The sequence below is a fragment of the Aegilops tauschii genome, chromosome 2, assembly GCF_002575655.3.
Source record: "Aegilops tauschii subsp. strangulata cultivar AL8/78 chromosome 2, Aet v6.0, whole genome shotgun sequence".
NCBI classification, from domain to species: Eukaryota; Viridiplantae; Streptophyta; class Magnoliopsida; order Poales; family Poaceae; genus Aegilops; species Aegilops tauschii.
This window is the reverse complement of record NC_053036.3, coordinates 156,634,296-156,655,718: the sequence shown is the minus strand read 5'-3', so window position 1 is coordinate 156,655,718 and position 21,423 is coordinate 156,634,296.

The following is a 21,423-nucleotide window of genomic DNA, read 5'->3' as shown; positions in this document are numbered from 1 at the left end:
GAAATCCTTCTTTTTAAACCGGAAATTTTCTGACGGCCTTTAAATTTTCACCAATATGGCGGCAGCCTCCGGGACCGGGTTATTTTTCCCTCCAATGACCCGGAGTTCTTGAATGCATTGAAATCAACCAATGATGTCGAGTCATATCATTGTAGCCCCCGAGTCTCAAGACGACTCGAGGAGTTGGCTTTGAGATTCTCCATATTGGCCATAACATAAGGTTTATATCATTAGTGTTGATAGCGCGATGTGAATCCACAGAAAATTGAGGTGACTGCGGCGGGTTATAAATGACTCCGTATGAGCCGTGTCAGCAACTCGGCCAATGGTTCCTTCCAACTGGATGTTTTGAAGTTAACCAAACTGTAGTGACGGCGACTTATGTGCATGCCCATTGAACCGTCCAGTGCCGACGGCGGCTGATAACACATGACAATTTTCCTCCAAGCTGTTGGAAGAAAACCGGGCTTCCCAAGTAGTGACCTGCTTATATTCAATAATCCGCTCATGCAGACAAATGCAGTCCCTGGTGTGTCGATGTTGACCAGGCCGCGAGAGGCGGACGGAAAAGACGACCTTAGCATCAGAGGCGGCTCAGACAGATGAACCGGCCGCGGTGTTGTAAACCGGCGCGGTCGGGTGAGTTAACCACGTCATTTCGATGTAGTGAACAATTGTCCTGCATCAACAATATTGCAGACCAAGACAAAGATAAACTGCTCTTTTGATAAAAAATAATATGTACCAATAAAATATTTTTTAGATGGATATCACCTGATGTGCCAGGCCGGAAATAATCCGCCATGAAATTAATGATTGCTAGGTGAAGTTGAAGTCGCTCACGGGTGAGCCGGCCGCGGCGTGGTAAACCGGTGCCGACGAATGAGTCGATTGTGGCGTTGTAAGCCGGCGCGGGCAGCGAGTCGGCCACGACCTTGTAAACCGGCGCGGACAGCGAGTCGGCCACGGCGTTGTAAGCCGGCGCGGTCGCGAGAGACGGCCACGGTGTAAGCCAGTGCGGGAATCCGTTGAGTAAGGACAACCACTGCGCCAAATAATGTTTGGCGTGTCTCCATCTCCGCGGTATAATACCACTTTGTGATGGACAATTTTCCTGCATATAAAAGACCACAGGGCAAAGTAGCTCTGCTCGGATGAATTAATATGTGCTTAAAAATAAGGTGAATGGCACCTGGTTTTTGTCGGAGGTTGATCCAGTTGTGATAACAAGCCGACCATAAAATTCACCCGGTAGGTACAGTCAGCCGCGGCATTGCAAACGGTGCAGACGGAAAAATCAATCACAAGCACAGTAAGCCGTGCGGACGGCGAGTCAATCGCAGGCATGGTCCCGGTTAGTTGATGTAACCGGGTCATAAGGACGGCGACTTGTGCACGTTCGTTCAGCGGGCAGTATGACGCGGACGAAACGCCGGTACCAGAACATTGCCAGTGCGCTCTATACCCGCCTCATCTGATTTTGTTCGGACGACTGATGATCCGTTCAATGCGACAGAAGCGGCTCAACATAGCAGGTGCAGCTTGACACAGCAGAAGCAGCTCAACGCGGTCCTGGCCGCTTAGTCGTAGCAGAGGCAGCTCAATGCAGCAGAAACAACACTCACGACGGCTCATCAGCGAAACGAGGCACCGCAAATGCTGGATGTAGTCTGACAGAAAATACCCCGCCTATATGTACGTCTAACTGATGGAGCAGTAGCACCCCATGTGGCCTTCATGACTGCCATGATGATTCATTGCCCTCCTCTTTTTTTATTCCATATATATACGTCTGATCTGATGTTCCGCTAGCACTCAGTAGTCTTGATCCGTACGCGGATTAGTAGTGCTAGCACTGTCTTGGGAACGAGCTATCACATCTTCACGTGGACCCTTCCCTTGACGTTTTCAAAACCCCACACCACTTTTGCTAATGGATCTTCAGGGTAGATATAATAATAGGGCGGCGAGTGGCGCGTGCATCCATCGGGTGGTGCCTTGCAACAAAACACTTTAAGCTACACGTTCGTCTCCCATGTCTCCTGTTGCAGACAGACTTTGGCGGGTCAACGGACACGGCCGACGCATAGTAGGTAGAGGAGGCTTCCGAAGCGGGCTAGTACGACGGTTTGCGGCAATGGAGCGGACCAGCAAACAGGAGCCCGGGACAAAGCGGGAAGGCAGCAGTGACGAGGACGCGCCGGGGCGGGTGGCCCATGGCCGCGGAAGCAGTTCCGGCGAAGCGAGGTTTGCAGGGCCGGCTTGAGGCAGGTGTGAGGCAGACCTGGCGAGGCCGGTGAAGGCATCTCGCGGCATCTTGGCGGCTCTGGCTTGAAGATAAGGCCCCTGGCCGTAGAGGCGGGAGCGGCTTTGTCGAGCCCGCGGAAGTGGCAGCTCGCAGCGGCCGGCTCAGAGGCGGCGAGGCAGCAGTGTCCAAATCCATCTCCCCGTCCCTGTCCTTGTCCTGGTCGTTGATCAATCTATTTTTTATCAGGTTTCTTGCTGGCCGTATATGCGCGTGCAACACTAGTAGTAGCACTACTACTCATCAATAGTAGCTGCAAGCTTTAACAGACTAGTTTACGGATTCGCTTCGGGGCGACCCTTGTGTCCATCCATCTCGGACACAGATTTAGCTGATCTCTGTGACGGCGCCCAATAGAATTTTCTTTTGATCTTGGTCGGATCCGCTGCAACCCTAACTCGTCGGGATGTGACATCTCATGAGCCGGATAACGCTCGTATGTGTAACAGTAGTGCTGCACTCTTCGATGACAAGAACGTGAACTCCTGTCTGGCTCGGTGGCATGCGGCAACAGCAGCAGAAATCGAATTTCGACGGATCGCCAGCCGCGGCGCTGCACAACTTGCAACCCTAGTCCTCTCGATCTCAATCTCGTATCTGCTTTTCCGACTGGTTGTCACCTTGTCAGACGGATCCAAGTAACAGCCATAGCGGAGCATAGATAAACCCTGCCCGCTGTTGTTGAAACTTTTTCCGATCTGGACCGAGGAACTTGAAGTTGATATAGATATTTTTGTGCCGGCTCTTCTTCAGACGGTCAGTTGCGAGCTTCTCGATCCCTGTGGAAGATCCCTCCAAGAACTCAACACCGCCGTGCGCAGGCCCCACGGTGGGCGCCAACTGTCGTGGAATTAACACGTCAGATGTCCTAGATGTAAGGACTTAGTCGTGAGGCCAGCACATCTATGCAGTAGCTTGAGAGGGGTTGATTGGGATGAGAGACGCAACACAAGACAAGGGTTTAGACAACTTCGGGCTTCGGGAAATATCATCCGGTAACAACCCTACGTGCTGTTTGAGGCTAGGTCTCATTATGATCACGGGAGAGTCGCCGGCCCCGGCTCTCGGTGTTTAGCCCTAGAGATTATTTCTTGTTGCCTGTCCCTCTTTGGGGTGCCCTGCCCCTCCTTATATAAGTTAGAGGGGCGGGTTACATGTGGAGTCCTAGTAGGACTAGGACTAGTCTATCTTCTCTTACAAGTTAATTACAAGTCCGGGTCTTGCTTCCTCGTAAAGGAAATATTCGTCATCCCTTTCCTCTTAATCCGGCCCATCATAACGTGAGCCGGCCTTCTGGGCCTTGGGCCTAGTCTTCTATCTGACCCGCCGTCGGGGCCATCTATGAGTCGTCTGGTTCATGAGCTCGTCTAGCTGTGAGCCGCCAGACCCGTGAGTCGCCAGTCCTCCGGCGCCCCACGATGAAGAGCCAAGTCCGGCCGGGTCATACTTCCGGCCGGGTCATTCCGCGGGGTATATCCCCGACACGTGTTGCGAGTTCGTCGGGCTAGCCTAGGAATCGCGAAGCGTGAGAGGGCGTGATCTGCGTGGGGGAGATCTTCGCGTGCACCCCAGAGTTCGAACCTTAAGGGTTTTGCCGGAACCCGAGATCCGACAGATAAGACGAGCCTGGATGATCTCGATTAGGGAAATGAATATATTGTTCTAATATTGTTCTGATGAAGCTGAACTAGCTATATGTTGTATTGTGTTGTTTTCATGTAGCTATCGTACTGTGATGTTATAATATATTTATGTGCGTGATATAAAATTGGCAAAGAGCAGTTCGATATGAAATGTGAGTTTCCGTAATACTAGAATTATTAATTATAAACTAATAAACCTGCTAAATGTGTCATGGAACTTTGCAAACGGTTCTAGCAGAAAAGCGCTTGTGATGGATAGCCCAATGCCGCACAGTTTTCTTCATTAAATCGTGTGTGATGTAGTTGATAAAAGCAAACAGTTAACCAAGCCAGAGCGTGTGTGATAGTTACACCTTTCACACACGAGCCTACACATAGAACTGTGTGGGATGTACATATGAACGGAAACGTTTTCCCTGGATTGACTGTGTGGGATGTACATAAGAATGAAAACATATTCCTTGGATTGACTGTGTGTGATATACATACGAACGAAAACGTTTTCCCTGGATTGACTGTGTGGGATGTACATAAGAACGGGAATGTATTCCTTGGATTGACTGTGTGTGATATACATATGGACGGAAATGTTTTTCTGGGATTCACCGAGTGGGATGTACTTACGACCAGAAACGATTCCGCCTATATAATTGTATTTTTGGCACTACTGTAGGTATAACCGTATTTGGTCGCTCGCCGGTCGCACACGACCTCATTTTGCCGAGCGTGTGTGCCAGGAGGGCATATCCCCGACGGTTTCTGGGTCGTGTGGGAAAGATCCCCCGATCGCAGTCACTCACTAGGTGACGGTTCCAAACGCCATCGTGGAAAGGGGTTAAAAACCATTTGTATAGCACCTCGCTGTACCAGTGTCTGCCGACTTAAACTTCAACAAGGGGTCATGCTCTGTGGTCGGCTTTTTTAATGGTGTCATATCTGTCGGGTCAACATTATCTTTGTAAAACTTGAACTCTTTTGTTGCACAAACAGACTCAGCATAAGCCGCATCGCCCTCTTCGCACTCCAAAGCTATCTTCTTGTTACCGTGTACTGTGATAGTACCCTTACAACCCGGCATCTTAAGCTGCAAATAAACATAACAAGGCCGCGTCATGAATTTAGCATAAGCCGGCCGTCCAAATAGGGCGTGATAAGGGCTCTTGATCTTGACTACTTCAAAAGTCAATGTCTCAGCTCTGTAATCATGATCATCACCGAAAGCCACTTCCAAAGCTATCTTGCTTACTGGGTACGCCGACTTACCGGGCACCATGCCATGAAAGACAGTAGAAGACGGTTTAAGATCTTTGTCAGTCAAATTCATACGGCGAAAGGTATCATAAGAAAGGATATTCATGCTGCTGCCTCCATCCATGAGCACCTTGGTAAACTTATACCCTCCAACCCGAGGAGCATCCACCAAAGCTAATTGACCCGGATTATCAACGCGGTGTAACACCCCGGATCCGATGCGCCAGGTGCCTGCCAGTTATTCGCTGCCGTTGCCATGTCATCTGCTTGCGTGTTGCATTTTGCCATGTCATTATCTGCTTTTCATATCATGTCATCATGTGCTTTGCATTTGCATACGTGTTCGTCTCATGCATCCGAGCATTTTCCCCGTTGTCCGTTTTGCAATCCGACACTCCTATGTCACCCGGCGCCCCCTTTTGCCTCTTCTCGTGTGCGGGTGTCAAACTTTCTCGGAATGGACCGAGTATTGTCAAGTGGCCTTGGTATACCACCGGTAGACCACCGGTCAAGTTTCGTTCCATTTGGAGGTCGTTTGGTACCCCAACGGTTAACCGGGCATCCGCAAAGTCCTTTTGGATGTTGCAGCAAAACCCCCCTTCAAACAGCCCCAAAACCCCTCTAAGTCTCCGCCATGCTCTCGGTCGTTCGATCACGATCGCGTGGGCGAAAACCGCACCTCGTTTGGACTCTCCTAGCTCCCTCTGCCTTTATAATTGCCCTCTCCCCAAAATTTCACGGATGAAACCCTAGCGTCTCCCTCCTCGCACCGCCGGACAAGTCCGCGCCGCCGTCGGACACGTCCAGCCGCCGCCTTCGTGAATCGCACGCCACCACCTGTCCCAGGCCGCCGCCCCCGCCGCCGGCCCGTGCGAGCCCACCGCGGGCCCGCCGAGCCCATCTAGCGCCGCCCCGAGCCCGCGCGTCCTCCGCCGCCGCGTCCGCCTCCGGCCACCGGAGCTCCGCCGGACTCCGCCGCCCGCCATCCCTCCGCTGCCGCGGGTTCTGCCTCCCGTCGCCGCCGGGCTCTGCCCGCGCCGCCGTGCGCCCTCCGGCCGCCGCCTCCTCGCGCCGCCCAGCTCCCTCCGCCGATGGCGCCCGGCCGCGCCTCTCCTCGCCGCCCCGCCGGCGTGCGCCGCCCGCCCCGCCGTCGGTGTGCCCCGCCTTTGCCTCTCCTCGCCGCCTTCCTTCGCGGGACCGCGCCCCCGGCCGGATCCGGCGCCCCTTCGCCGGCGCCGCGCCATCCCCGGCTGCCTCCCGCTCCTCCGGCCTCTCTCCGGTGAGACGCGCCGCCGAGCCCCGGATCCCGATCGGGTCAACAGTCCGCGTTGACTTCGTCCCCCCCCTCGAGGTCGAAATATTTCCAAGTCCCCAGTTCTTATTAATATGTGTGCATGTTCAACTGTGTGTAACTTATTGCATGTAGCTTCGATTCGCGCGTGTAATATGTCAAATTGTTCGTCTCGTGATGCTCTTCATTTTGTTCAATTGCACCATGTTCATTAGAAGTCATCTTGATGCCCAAATCACTGTTAGAAGAGGGCTAGTTGCTGTTATTCTCTGGTTCTTATCAGAACTTGGAGATTTGCCATTTTCGTATCATTTATTCTGTGCATCTTTCGAGCATGAGCTCTACATGTGTTTTGAAGTATGCCATGCCATCTTTCCAGTGGTGTGGTCCATGTATTTTTGTGATCTCTGTGGTGACTAGCACAAGCATGCAAAGTAGGCCCCGTAATATTTCTGATTTCAGAGACTTAGTGATTTCTCTAAGTCCTTGTCTGCTGTAATTTTGTTGCCATGTAAACTTGATGCTACAGAGAGATCCATGCATATTTTGGAGATGTTCATTAAGGGTGTTTTGTTTCTATTGTTGTAATTGACCCATTCCTGCCCTTGTTTGCAATTATGGAGTGTCATAGCATGACTCAATCTTGCTCTACTTTTGCTATAAAATATTTCTGGAAGATTCTTAACATGATATTCATTTTTGCCAAGCTTATTATAGTTGATCCATACATATTATGCTATTGTTCTTTCCATGGTTAGCTTCATCAACATGCCATTTTTCTGTAGGTATGCTTGGTTTTTAATGCATTTCTCTGTAGTGAGTGTATCAAGCTCACAAATTGGCCTACATATTATTATTTCTGCCATGCTCTGTTTTCTGCTAAGTCTGAAACCTGATAACGAAACTTGCTATGTTTACATGCTTGCCATCATATCTTCGGTTCCTTTTTGACTTATGGTCAGTAAGGGACCTTTGTTATATGCCTTGAGAAGATTCATGCCGTGCCTTGTTTTGCCATGTTAAGTTCCTGTAGCATGTTGATATCGTGCTATGAACATTGCAACCTGATGTTATTTCTGCCATGTCCAGTAATTTATCTAAGTCTGTGAACCTGTTATTATTTTGCAATGTTGCCATGTCCTTTTGAGCATGTTCTAGTGATTTTTGGAGATAGCTCAGTGTTCATGTTTTGTTGTGCTTTACCTGTACATCATGCCCATGCCATTTGTTTTCATGTTGAGTTGCTGTAGCATATTGTTTTGATGCTTGCATTATGCTTAGTTGCTGTTTTGGACAGATTGTTGCTATGTCTTGTTTGGAGTGTATGTGTTGCACCGTTGCTCCGTTTTGAGCCTGCTCTATATGAAACTTGCTTAGTTTTGCATGTAGTTTCATACTATCATGTTGCATCCTTGTTTTGAGGTGTTTGCTTGATGTTTGTATGCATTCTGCATCAATGCCATGTTTAACTTGTTTTGCTCATATCTTCTAGGCCGTAGCTCCGAATCTGATGAACTTTATATGTAACTTGACTAGAATTTCGTGTAGATCATCATGGTGCTCTTTAACTTGCTGTTTAACAACTTCAACTTAATGCTTGTTCAGTTCTGGACCAATTTCGAAATTTGCATATGAGGACTTACCGGAATTGTTATAGGTTGTTTCCGGCCTCATTTAAACTTGCTTCGATGTGTTGTTCTTGTATGCATCATCTCTTGTCATGAGTAGTTTCTTATAGCCTTGTCATGCATCATTCTTGATTGAGCATCATGCCTTGTTCATGCGTGGTGTGTTTACCTTGTTGTGTGCTTCTTCTCGATAGTTCCCGTGTCGTTGCGATCGTGAGGATTCGTTCGTCTTCGTGGCTTCATCTTCTTCATGGATTCGTTCTTCTTCCTAGCGGAATTTCAGGCAAGATGACCGTCACCTTGGATCTCATTACTACCATTGCTATGCTAGTTGCTTCGTTCTATCGCTTTGCTGCGCTACCTATTCTCTTGTTCCTCAAGCCTCCCATTTTGCCATGAACCTCTAACCTTTGTCACCCTTCCTAGCAAACCGTTGTTTGGCTATGTTACCGCTTTGCTCAGCCCCTCTTATAGCGTTGCTAGCTGCAGGTGAAGATGAAGATTGCTCCATGTTGGATTATGTTTATGTTGGGATATCACAATATCTCTTATATTATTAATGCATCTATATATTTGGTAAAGGGTGGAAGGCTCGGCCTTATGCCTGGTGTTTTGTTCCACTCTTGCCGCCCTAGTTTCCGTCCTACCGGTGTTATGTTCCCGGATTTTGCGTTCCTTACACGGTTGGGTGATTTATGTGACCCCCTTGACAGTTCGCTTTGAATAAAACTCTTCCAGCAAGGCCCAACCTTGGTTTTACCATTTGTCCAGCCTATTTCTTTTCCCTAGGGAGTCGCTCTCTCGAGGGTCATCTTATTTTACCCCCCCCGGGCCAATGCTTGTCTAAGTGTTGGTCCGAACTAGAGCCACTTGCAGCGCCACCTCGGGGAAACTTGAGGTCTGGTTTTAGTTGTACGTAGTGCTCATCCGGTGTTGCCCTGAGACCGAGATATGTGCAGCTCCTATCAGGATGTCGGCGCATCGGGCGGCTTTGCTGGTTTTGTTTTACCATTGTCGAAATGTCTTGTACCCGGGATTCCGAGACTGATCGGGTCTTCCCGGGAGAAGGAATATCCTTCGTTGACCGTGAGAGCTTATCATGGGCAAAGTTGGGACACCCCTGCAGGGTATTATCTTTCGAAAGCCGTGCCCGCGGTTATGTGGCAGATGGGAATTTGTTAATATCCGGTTGTAGAGAACTTGACACTTGACCTTATTTAAAATGCATCAACCGCGTGTGTAGCCGTGATGGTCTCTTCTCGGCGGAGTCCGGGAAGTGAACACGGTTTCTGGGGTATGCTTGACGTAAGTAGGAGTTCAGGATCACTTCTTGATCATTGCTAGTTTCACGACCGTTCCTTTGCTTCTCTTCTCGCTCTCATTTGCGTTAGTTAGCCACCATACTTGCTTAGTCGCTGCTGCAACCTCACCACTTTACCCCTTCCTTTCCCATTAAGCTTTGCTAGTCTTGATACCCATGGTAATGGGAATGCTGAGTCCTCGTGGCTCGCAGATTACTACACCACCAATTGCAGGTACAGGTTATGCGATGATCACGACGCGAGAGCGATGTTCGCTTGTTTGGAGTTCTTCTTCTGCTTCTTCTTCGATCAAGGGATAGGTTCCAGGCCAGCAGCCTGGGCTAGCAGGGTGGATGTCGTTTGAGTTTCTGTTTATGTTTCATCCGTAGCTGGATGTTGATCTGATGTATGTTGTATTGATGTATTCTTGCGGCATTTGTATGCCTTGTATTATCCCCAAATATTATGTAATGTTGATGTAATGATATCCACCTTGCAAAAGCGTCTTCAAGATGCGCTTCTATCCTTGGTGGGACCTTCGTGTTCCTTTAGGATAGGGTCGCATCTTGGACGTGACACGAGGGGTGGGTGATCCTCACGGATCCATACAATAGGATGTTCAGACCATCGCAAGTATCGAGGGACTGCCGGCCAAACCGTGTTCACCGCCCGCTTATGGATCTTCTGGTCTCGTTTGCATAAGCTCGTGGTAAACACATGATATTGACCACTATTCAGCTGCTTCGGATTACTCTGATAACCAGACTGTTGCTGCTGATTCCCTTGACTAGATTGCTGATTAAAACCACCTTGATTGCCTTGGCCCTAAAAGCCAGAGCTTGAGCCACCACCTCCAAAGCCAGGTCCGTGAGAGCCGGATCCTGACCCGCCATGCAGGCATTGATTGTTCTGGAAAAAACTGGAATTTCTATACCCCCTCATGATGAAGCAATCTTTCCACAGATGACTAGTCGTCTTCTCTAGTGTACCATGCTTTGGGCATGGCTAATTCATCATTGCCTCAAGGTTGAACTTTGGCCCGCCAAACTGGGGCACTGACGACTTCCCCTTGCAACGCATTCTGCGTATTGGTGTTAGCCACAAAGTCTGAACTACTATCGGCTTTGCGCTTACCATTGTTACCTTGACCCGCCGTATTGTGTTGCTGCCCCTTGGCATTTCCATTCTTCTTTCCCTTGCCAGCCTTCTCCTCATCAGACTCAGGGTCCTTAGTACTATCAGAATTGGCGTACTTGCCGAGAGCCGCCATGAGCTCTCCCATCTCATTGCAGTGGCGCTAAAGCTGCCCCAGCTTTTGCTTAAGGGGAAGGAAACGACAATTCTTTTCCAACATCAGGACGGCTGAACCGGCATTGATACTGTCCGATGAGTGGATAATGGCTGAGATCCGGCGCACCCAATTGATTGTTGACTCGCCCTCACCCTGGACGCAAGAGTCTAAATCAAGAACCGACATAGGCTTCTTGCACGTGTCTTTGAAATTTCGGATAAAACGCGTCTTCAATTCAGCCCATGACCTGATGGAGTTAGGGGGCAATCCTTTCAGCCAAGTGCGTGCCAGCCCATCCAACATCATGGTGAAGTATTTAGCACACGCAACATCACTAACGTCCAACATCTCCATGGCCATCTCATAGCTCTCGATCCAAGCCTCTGGGGGCTGATCCAGCATGTAGTTAGGCACCTTGCGGGGGCCTTTAAAATCCTTGGGCAAGCGCTCATTACATAAAGCTGGCACTAAGCACGGTACACCAAGGGTTCTAGAGGCTGCCTCCACAGACACCGATGGGTAAACCGGAGATTGCTGTTGAGCTGCCAACTGAGCCGCCAGCTCAGCCTCTCGACGTGCCCTGCCCTGATCCACCAATGCTTGAGCATTGTTATCCGCACGCGGCGGGTCATGCCTATGGGGCTGGTTACGGTGCCGCTCACTGCATGAAACCGCTGGCGACTCAATATGCCTATTGTAGCTTCAGCTTTGACGAGGGGTTGAATGAATCCGCTCACGACGAGTAAGCCGCGTATTGAGCCACCGCTGCCTGAAGAAGCTCTCCGGCCCTCCGTATCTCCATCGCGGCTGGTGACTCGCCTTCAACAGGGAGAGCTGCCAATCGTGTAGCCGCGGCGATCATATTGTCCAGAGGGTTAGAATAATGACCCGGTGGTGTAGGAACGTGCTGAGGCAGAGTCAAATTCAAGCGAGGCGGGTCTATAACACGTGGCTGAACCGGCGCTCCGGTCGTGGGTGGCTCAACAACCCGGTTCACCACGGGCGGCTCAGTGGTTCCTGCCCCAGGTGTGTTGAAAAGGTTCCTAGCCTCAAACTCTGTGGGTAGACGAGTCTGATGCCTCCTCCTCATAACAATGTTTGAAGCGTTCTCGTCCAAGTTGAGCCGGAACGACTCTGCCTGAATCCGTTGTGATTGCGCGTACAAGGCGGCTCGCTCTGTTGCCATCCAAGCGTTCTCAGCAGCGTGCTCTTCATTGGCTTGAGCTATCTCATCTCGCAGCTTCGCAACATCCACTTTATGTTGTTCTTGAGTCTCTGGGGTTACCTCTGCCCCCATTAAAGTCACCAAAGCATCCAAAAGCTCGGTCAGAACTTGAGCCAGTGGGCGCGTAGAGCTGCTCGGTCCGGCCATTCCCACAGCCGTTGAACTGGAAGTCATAGCTGTAGTAGTTGTCGAATTGAGCACTAGTTGTGTACCAGCCATGAAGATCGCAACCCGGTTTGGCGGCTCATAGGGGTCCGGAATACTGTCGCCATCGGAATAGCCCCCAAGCCCACCATCTTGCAATTGATATATGGAATCGGTCTCGCCGGTTGAGAACTCATCACCAGAGTAGATGGCCATCTCTCCACCAGACACAGATCTGAAGGGAATATGCCCTAGAGGCAATAACAAAGTTGTTATTTACATTTCCTTATATCATGATAAATGTTTATTATTCATGCTAGAGTTGTATTAACCAGAAACTTTGTAGGATCGAATGTATGTCTAGAGGGGGGTGATTAGGCTACTTGACCAAATAAAAATCTAGCCTTTTCCCAATTTTAAGTCTTGGCGGATTTTAACAACTTAGCACAAGTCAAGTAATCAACCTACACATGCAATTCTAAGAGTATAGTAGCAGAATGTAAAACAATTTCATATGAAGGTAAAGGGAGGAGTTTGAGGGAGCAGACGTAATGTAGACACAGAGATTTTTGGCGTGGTTCCGATAGGTGGTGCTATCGTACATCCACGTTGATGGAGACTTCAACCCACGAAGGGTAACGGTTGCGCGAATCCACGGAGGGCTCCACCCACGAAGGGTCCACGAAGAAGCTATCCCACCATGGCCATCGCCCACGAAGGACTTGCCTCACTAGGGTAGATCTTCACGAAGTAGGCGATCTCCTTGCCCGTACAAACTCCTTGGTTCAACTCCACAATCTTGACGGAGGCTCCCAAGTGACGCCTAACCAATCTAGGAGACACCACTCTCCAAAAGGTAATAGACGGTGTGTTGATGATGAACTCCTTGCTCTTGTGCTTCAAATGATAGTCCCCCCAACACTCAACTCTCTCTCATAGGATTGGATTTGGTGGAAAGATGATTTGAGTGGAAAGCAACTTGGGGAAGGCTAGAGATCAAGATTTATGTGGTTGGAATGGAATATCTTGACCTCAACATAAGTGTAGGTGGTTCTCTCTCAGAAAATGTATGTTGGAAGTGTAGGTATGTTCTGATGTCTCTCTCCACGAATGAATAGTGGGTGGAGGGTTATATATAGCCTCCACACAAAATCTAACCATTACACACAATTTACCAAACTCGGTGGAACCGAATCAGAAAACTCGGTCAGACCAATTTGGTTCATAATGTGACCGTTAGGCATTTCGGCGGGACCGACATGTCAACTCGGTGGGACCGATTTCATTAGGGTTAGGGCATAGCGTAATCTCGGTGAGACCGATTACAGAAACTCGGTGGGACCAATTTTGGTAATAAGCAAACAGAGAGTTGGTCAGGCAAACTCGGTGGGACCGATTCGCTCATTTCGGTTGGACCGAAATGTTATGAAGGTAAAACAGAGAGTTTGCATTGCCAACTCGGTGGGACCGTGATACGTCTCCAACGTACATATAATTTTTTTATTGTTCCATGCTATTATATTATCTGTTTTGGATGTTTAATGGGATTTATTAAACACTTTTATATTATTTTTGGGACTAACCTACTAACCCAAGGCCGAGTGCAAATTGTTGTTTTTTTGCCTATTTCAGTGTTTTGCAGAAAAGGAATATCAAACGGAGTCCAAACGGAATGAAACCTTCGGGAGCGGGATTTTTGGAACAAACGTGATCCAGAGGACTTGGAGTGGACGTCTAGAAATCAACGAGGAGGCCATGAGGCAGGGAGGCGCGCCTGCCCCCCTGGGCGCGCCTGATGTCTACTACACAACCTTCTTCTTGTAGATGTTGTTGGGCCTCCAAGGGCTGAGGTTTGCAGGACAGTAGCAAATTTCCCTCAAGTGGATGACCTAAGGTTTATCAATCCGTGGGAGGCGTAGGTTGAAGATGGTCTCTCTCAAACAACCCTGCAACCAAATAACAAAGAGTCTCTTGTGTCCCCAACACACCCAATACAATGGTAAATTTTATAGGTGCACTAGTTCGGCGAAGAGATGGTGATACAAGTGCAATATGGATGATAGATATGAGTATTTGTAATCTGAAAATATAAAAACAGCAAGGAAACTAATAATAAAAGTGAGCGTAAACGGTATTGCAATGCTAGGAAACAAGGCCCAGGGTTCATACTTTCACTAGTGCAAGTTCTCTCAACAATAATAACATAATTGGATCATATAACTATCCCTCAACATGCAACAAAGAGTCACTCCAAAGTCACTAATAGCGGAGAACAAACGAAGAGATTACGGTAGGGTACGAAACCACCTCAAAGTTACCCTTTCTAATCGATCTATTCAAGAGTCCGTAGTAAAATAACAGGAAGCTATTCTTTCCGTTCGATCTATCATAGAGTTCGTACTAGAATAACACCTTAAGACACAAATCAACCAAAACCCTAATGTCACCTAGATACTCCAATGTCACCTCAAGTATCCGTGGGTATGATTATACGATATGCATCACACAATCTCAGATTCATCTATTCAAACCAACACAAAGTACTTCAAAGAGTGCCCCAAAGTTTCTATCGGAGAGTCAAGACGAAAAAGTGTGCCAACTCCTATGCATAGATTCCCAAGGTCACGGAACCCGCAAGTTGATAACCAAAACATACATCAAGTGAATCAATAAAATACCCCATTGTCACCACGGGTATCCCACGCAAGACATACATCAAGTGTTCTCAAATCCTTAAAGACTCAATCTGATAAGATAACTTCAAAGGGAAAACTCAATCCATTACAAGAGAGTAGAGGGGGAGAAACATCATAAGATCCAACTATAATAGCAAAGCTCGCGATACATCAATATCGTGCCAAATCAAGAACACGAGAGAGAGATCAAACACATAGCTACTGGTACATACCCTCAGTGTGACACCCAAGTTTTTATTTGGATTTTTTCAAATGATTTTATTTGACTTGAGGGGAGTGATTTAAATTTTTCTTCAAGAGAACTCTCACTCTCAAATATTTTTCTTTATGGCAAAAGTTTTATTTGGATTCAACCAAGATCTGTCTTTGGTCTTGGAGGTTCTTGCTTTTCACTTGGACTCAAGACAAAATATTTTCACTTGGGAAATGACTGTTGAAAATCTCCTTGAAATTTGCACTATGGCTTTTGGAAAATCCTTTGCCACTTTCAACAATTCCTTCTTGCCATGGCCTTAGTGCAAATCCCCTCTCCTAACCCTTTCCTCACCTTTGGATCATGATTTGCATCAAATCTAGCAAGTTGAACCTCCCCATGTATTTATTTCCATTTATATTCTATTCAAATAAATTTCTGCCTTCTTTCCTAGCACTTGGAGATTTGCAAAGGAACTCCACTTTCTGTCTTGATTTTTGCCCCCAAACCTTTTTCCCCTCCTAGTCCTTTGAACCCTCAACCAAGAACCATGAAGATCCACTGGTCTTCAGTTCAAAATTTTCAAACTACACCTGCTGCAAGTTTGGACCAGATTTGTCAAATTTGGTGGAATTCATTCAAAACCTTCTCCAAAAATTCCAAGTAAAATCAGGCAGCCTCTGGGTGCATTGAGTGGTCACCTCACCAAGTTACAGCTCCAGAAAAATTTATCTCATTGCTAAATCCTCCTGTCGAACACCTGCAGTGCACTGTCTGTATCAAGTTCAGAAAAATTCAGAGATTCAGTGAGTGGCTTGCTGTCGTTTTCTTCAGAGAAGGACATCGATCTCGCCAGTACCACCGCGTCGCCTTGCTCCTCGTCCCCGCCCTCTTGTTCCTGCACCGCACGAACGCCTGGCGCATTGCGGGCGTCGGCGACGAGCAGAAGAAGGTGCGCCGCCCCGTGACCGACACCGGCGGCGGCTTTGCGGACGCCAGCGGGAGACACAGCGCCGACGACGCCACCCAGCGCCGCCCAAACCACCGGAGCTCGCCGTGTGGCCTTCCACTCCCCCGAACGCGCTGCCGCTCTCGTCGTGAACCGCAGGGTGCAGAGCGCGCTCTCTGCCGCCGTTGATCCCGTGCGGTCACCTCACCGTGGACCGACGCCATTACGCCAAGGCCATCTCCGTTTAGCTGTGAAACGACTCCAGTAACCTCCACTGATGCTGCCTCGCCACTCAAACCTCCTGCCAATCCACTGCTCCGCCGTAATCGCTCGCCGGAGATTCTCCGTTCATGGCCACCCCGTCGATCTGCCTATAAATAGAGGCCCCGAGCTTCAACTCGAGCACCCACCATCCCTGCACTCCCCCTAGAGCAAGCCTAGCCACTGGTAGAGCCCCGAGGAGGTCTCCTTCCTCGACTCCGGCCACCGCGACCCGCCACGGGATCCAGCCCGATTCGCCCCCGTGTGCGCTCCTCCGCCTCCATTCTCTTGCCAGTAGCTTCACCTTGCATCCCTCGTTCTGACCCACGCCTCAATTTGTAGTTTGCAGCCCTCCACCAGAGTTCCCCATCCTCACCCGAGCCGCCATCCGCCGGAGATAGTGTCGCCGTCGACGTGGTGCTCCCCGTTGGACGAGTCCACCACCCATCGACGCGGAAGAAGACGCTGAAGCTCTTGGTACCCTCCATTTCTCCTAACTCACCGTGGTTCGACACCGGCGTCCACCGCAGTCTTCGGGCGCCGGCGAGCTTTTTAAACCTGACAGGTGGACCCCGCCTGTCAGCCTCTATTCTATTCTCCTCCGAACCGTTTTCTGTTGGCGCCTTCGGGCAAATACGTTTTCTCCTTTGCGCTTACGCATTCCCAACCGAAGCGTTTTCTGTTCTCTCAGTTAAAACCCTGGAACTTTTCTGTTTCATTACAGATAAGTCCCTAGACAGAAACCTTTATAACTTTTTAATAAAAAGGAATTTTTTAGTGATTCTTTCTCTGACAATCTTCAAATTTTGTCTAGTTTTTTATGGGATTTATTTGAAAATTATTTGGAAAAGTTTCTGTGCAAGTGTTGGTTTTCACGTTAGTACCCGTTTCGTGATTGCCGTAGGTTCCGGAAGAGGTGAAGGAGCCGCGAACTTCGCCGAGCTAGACTCCGACTTCTCCGAACCAGGCAAGCACATTTTGAACATTTGATATGACAGGTGTTTTGCATGTTCGCGTGAAAGTTTGTGCGTGGCATATGAGTATTGGTAAATACCTCGTTGCTTGTAAGGCAACGACCCGGTTGTTCCAAAGTCACGATGATCTCTGATGAGAGATGGCCTAATCATGTGGTGACATGAAGGGCAGCAAGGTGGTACTGTTGTAGCATACCAGCCTTGCGTCATCCGACTTTCTCCGACGTTAACGTGGTTGGAGCCACGTTATCGTTCCCTTCCCGCATGTTCCAACGTTGCGATGATCTCTGATGAGAGATGGCCTAATCATGTGGTGACATGAATGGCAGCAAGGTGGTACTGTGTAGCATACCAGCCTTGCGTCATCCGACTTTCTCCGACGTTAACATGGTTGGAGCCACGTTATCGTTCTTTCCCCCTTCCGTGCTACCACATGTCTCATTGCCAGGATGCGGTTTAGTAAGTTGGTAACCTCTTTCCGTGTACACACCAAACAGAGAGGCCGGGATGATGGTACCTTGGCCCAGGATTAAAGCCAGTCATCCGGTCAGGGGGCATGGGTGTTTCCGGTTGGGACCGAGGGGGGGGGCACCCCCTTAGAGCGCGTGTATAGAAATTTGATCCCATGCTACGCGAGGTTGTAGCCTCCCCGTCTCAAGGTTTTTCTTGAATGTTGCCGAGGGTGATCCCTGGCTTTCGGATGGTTGAATTGGGTGTGTACTGGTTAGACGTGTTTCTTCCAAAACACCGTAGACGGAACTAGTCCCCGTGACTACTGAAATCCGTTGGCTGTGGTTAAGTACAAACTCTGCAGAGTCAATTCTTTCCAAATCATCGTATCCATGATCAAGTAGTGTAAACACTATATCCATATCTATCCGTGTGAAAAACTTGTCCCCGGTGAACAAGCTCAAGTGGTAAATCCAATTTTATTGTTATTCCTGTGGATGGACTAACTTTATATTTGTCGCATGCTTGTGATAATTTATGTTCCCGAACGATTGTATTATTGAGCTGTGATATAAGCCCTTTATGTGACGTCGCGCAGACGTCCGACTGTGGCGTGTTCTTGTTTCTTACTTTAAATATAAGCCCTTTATGTGATGTCGCCCAGACGTCCGATTGTGGCATGCACTGTCTTTATTTCCTGTTATAAGCCCTTTATGTGGTGTCGCCTCGACGCCCGACTGTGGCATTATTATTCTGCATTTTCCTCTCGAGGAGTCTTTCAGACACTCGTTTGGCACCCGCATTATTATTCCGCATTTTCCGCTCGAGGAGTCTTTCAGACACTCGTTTGGCACCCGCATTATTATTCCGCATTTTCCGCTCGAGGAGTCTTTCAGACACTCGTTTGGCACCCGCATTATTATTCCGCATTTTCCGCTCGAGGAGTCTTTCAGACACTCGTTTGGCACCTGTATTATTATTCCGCATTTTCCGCTCGAGGAGTCTTTCAGACACTCGTTTGGCACCAGTATTACTATTCTGCAGTTTCCGCTCGAGGCGTCATACAGACCCTCGCCTGGCACCTAGTATTTCTTATCTCCATGTCTCAACGCACGGGTTAACTTGTTCATATGCTTCATGTTCGCATTTGTTATGTTTTATGTCCGAACTGTCTTGCGAGTACTTTCATAGTACTCACATGGCTTGTTGATTTGGCCAGATGTTGACGAAGGCGATCTCTTGGATGAAGAGTTTGATAGCGCGTCCGACGCCTAGAGGAGTCCCAGTCAGTCCTGCGCGATCCCGGATATTGGTCACTTGTATTGTATACGCTTCCGCCACCCGCAATAAGTCTTCTCGAGCCTCACTCCGACGCTCGAAGAGTTGTAGTCTTCTGGAATCATATCACTCGTTTCGCGATGATATTTCCACCACCGTTATTATCGTGAGTTAGTAGTTTGCCACCCTATCCGCCGTCTTGTTTTAGCGGCGTGCATGTAATAAATTGTTGGGCAGTCTCTGCTCAACCTTGTATTATATTTAGTACTCCTGGTATTTTTCTTCTGTGACCAAGATATTGTCTACCAGTGAGAAGGAATTCTTCCTCGCTGGTCCGTAAAAGGGATCGGTCTCTCAATAATTATTTTATTGAAAAACCGGTCGTGACAAGCTTGGTATCAGAGCCAGGCTGACTGTAGGAAGCCACTAGGTGCGATCGCTAATCGGTTATTAGCGTTTTTGTGCTTTTTCAGCATTTTGCAATTGTAGCTATTTTCTGTTGGTCATCATAAATTTATGACATGACTACTCAGAATTTTTGCCTACTTTTGTAGATGGCTGGCAGTAGCTGTGAGAACCGAGTGTCCACCAACGTGCCCGAGGGGTTTGTCAAGCTCCTCGTCTCCATCACCAAGCTCGCGATCGGGCCAGCAGCTCGCCCGGAGTTCACACTCTATCAGCACAAGCTCAGTGACGACGTGTCTATGCACCAGGCTGTGGTGCAATTCAAGGGAGGACGTTCTGCTGCTCGCCACTTCTGTTTTGTGGGAAGGGCCATGCCTACGGAGAGGCATGCCATGCAGATGGCTGCCCGTGAGGCGATAGCTCGCCTTCGGGACATCCTTCCTATGATGAAGACTCGTCGCTACCGCTATCTCCCATGCCATGTGCCTTACACCAGCCACTATGCGTTCGCCTGCCATCGGGGAGAGCGAGATGAAGCCATCGAGATGGTTGTGGAGTATCTCAAGGCTCTGGAGGAATCTTTCGACAACCTCATAGATGATCTTGTGGCTGCCCCCATGGACTTAGTCCGGGGCAGTCCTGCCAGCAGGAAGGAACTTCTCAACACGGCGCCGCCCCTGACATTCGTCTCGTCTTCAGCCTCTTATGCACCGGCCATTTTGGCCACTGCTCGCCGTCTGCCTACCACTAAGGAGTTCGACCGAGTCATCGCCCCTACTCCAGTCAGAGCCGCACCACCTGCCGCACACGCTCTACCACCAGTCGCCCCCGCACCATCACCGCAGCGCAGCGTCACGCGCCAGGAGCCAGCTAGAGAGGAGGTGGAGGTTGATTCTCCTGGACCGCTGAGCCTTGCCATCGGCAAGGGGAAGGAGATCTTTACCATCTCCGACTGAGAGCACCGAGTAGCCGCGTGTTATGTCTACCTGTATGATGTGCTGTTTATTCCTGTATGATAGTTTGTATTGGTGTGTTTGCTGCCTTCCGGAGTAGTACGCTAGTTTTTAATAACATGTCAGGATTGTGTACGCGCATCCTGAGTGTTGTATCTTGTGTTTGCTTTTCGCATGTAAGTTTTATGTTAAGCAGCCCTTCTCCGTGCAAAATCGTTTATGTTTCTTTGAAAACCTTGAGGTCTTTTAAATTTGTTGCCTTTGCAAGATTTCTTTTCTTGTGCTACACAGTTTTTCTCATGGGTTTTGCAAATAATACCCCAGTCTGGAAAAATGTCTCGCCCGTGGACTCGCTCCATGCGCAATCAGCCAGAAGAGGTTTACGGGACACAGACCAGCAACAATTTCACTCAGGGTCAGTCCAGCCAACAAGACAGCGAAGCAGCACTGTCTCAAGTATGCCATCTCTTCGAGCAAAGCCAGCAACAGCACCAAGAGATGATGAACCATGTCATCAATATGGGAAACCACCGTGAACCCTATCAACCACATTCCAAGTTATCCGAGTTACAGAAGACTCGCCCCTCAACTTTTGCTCACACTGATAGGCCGCTGGAAGCCGATGATTGGCTTCGTGAGATTGAAAGGAAACTGATTATTGCTCAGTGCTTAGATCATGAGAAGGTGCTTTATGCACCACACTACCTTACAGGAGCAGCCGCAGCATGGTGGGAAAACTTCCTACACATGCATCCCAGGGAACACAACATCACCTGGGAAGAGTTCAAGGAAGGCTTCCGTGGGGCACACATCTCCAGGAGCATCCTAAAGATCAAGAAGAGAGAGTTCGATGACCTGAAGCAGAGAGGCATGTCAGTCACAGAATACAACGGTCAGTTCACCCAGTTGTCTCGTTATGCCTACGACGAGCACATGATAGAAAGCAAGAAGATGGAAAAATTCCTGGACGGCCTGGCACCAGCACTGAGATGCCAACTGATTGTGCACACCTTTCCGGATTTTAAGACGCTGGTGGACAAGGCCATCACCTTGGAGAATGAGCGCCGTAGTCTGGAAGATATCCGTAAGCGGAAGAGGGACAAGACGACTCTTGCCCGCAGCAACCGAGGCAAGACTGAGGTCCCAAGGACAGACGCAAGGAGATCCACGACTACTGAGCCAAGG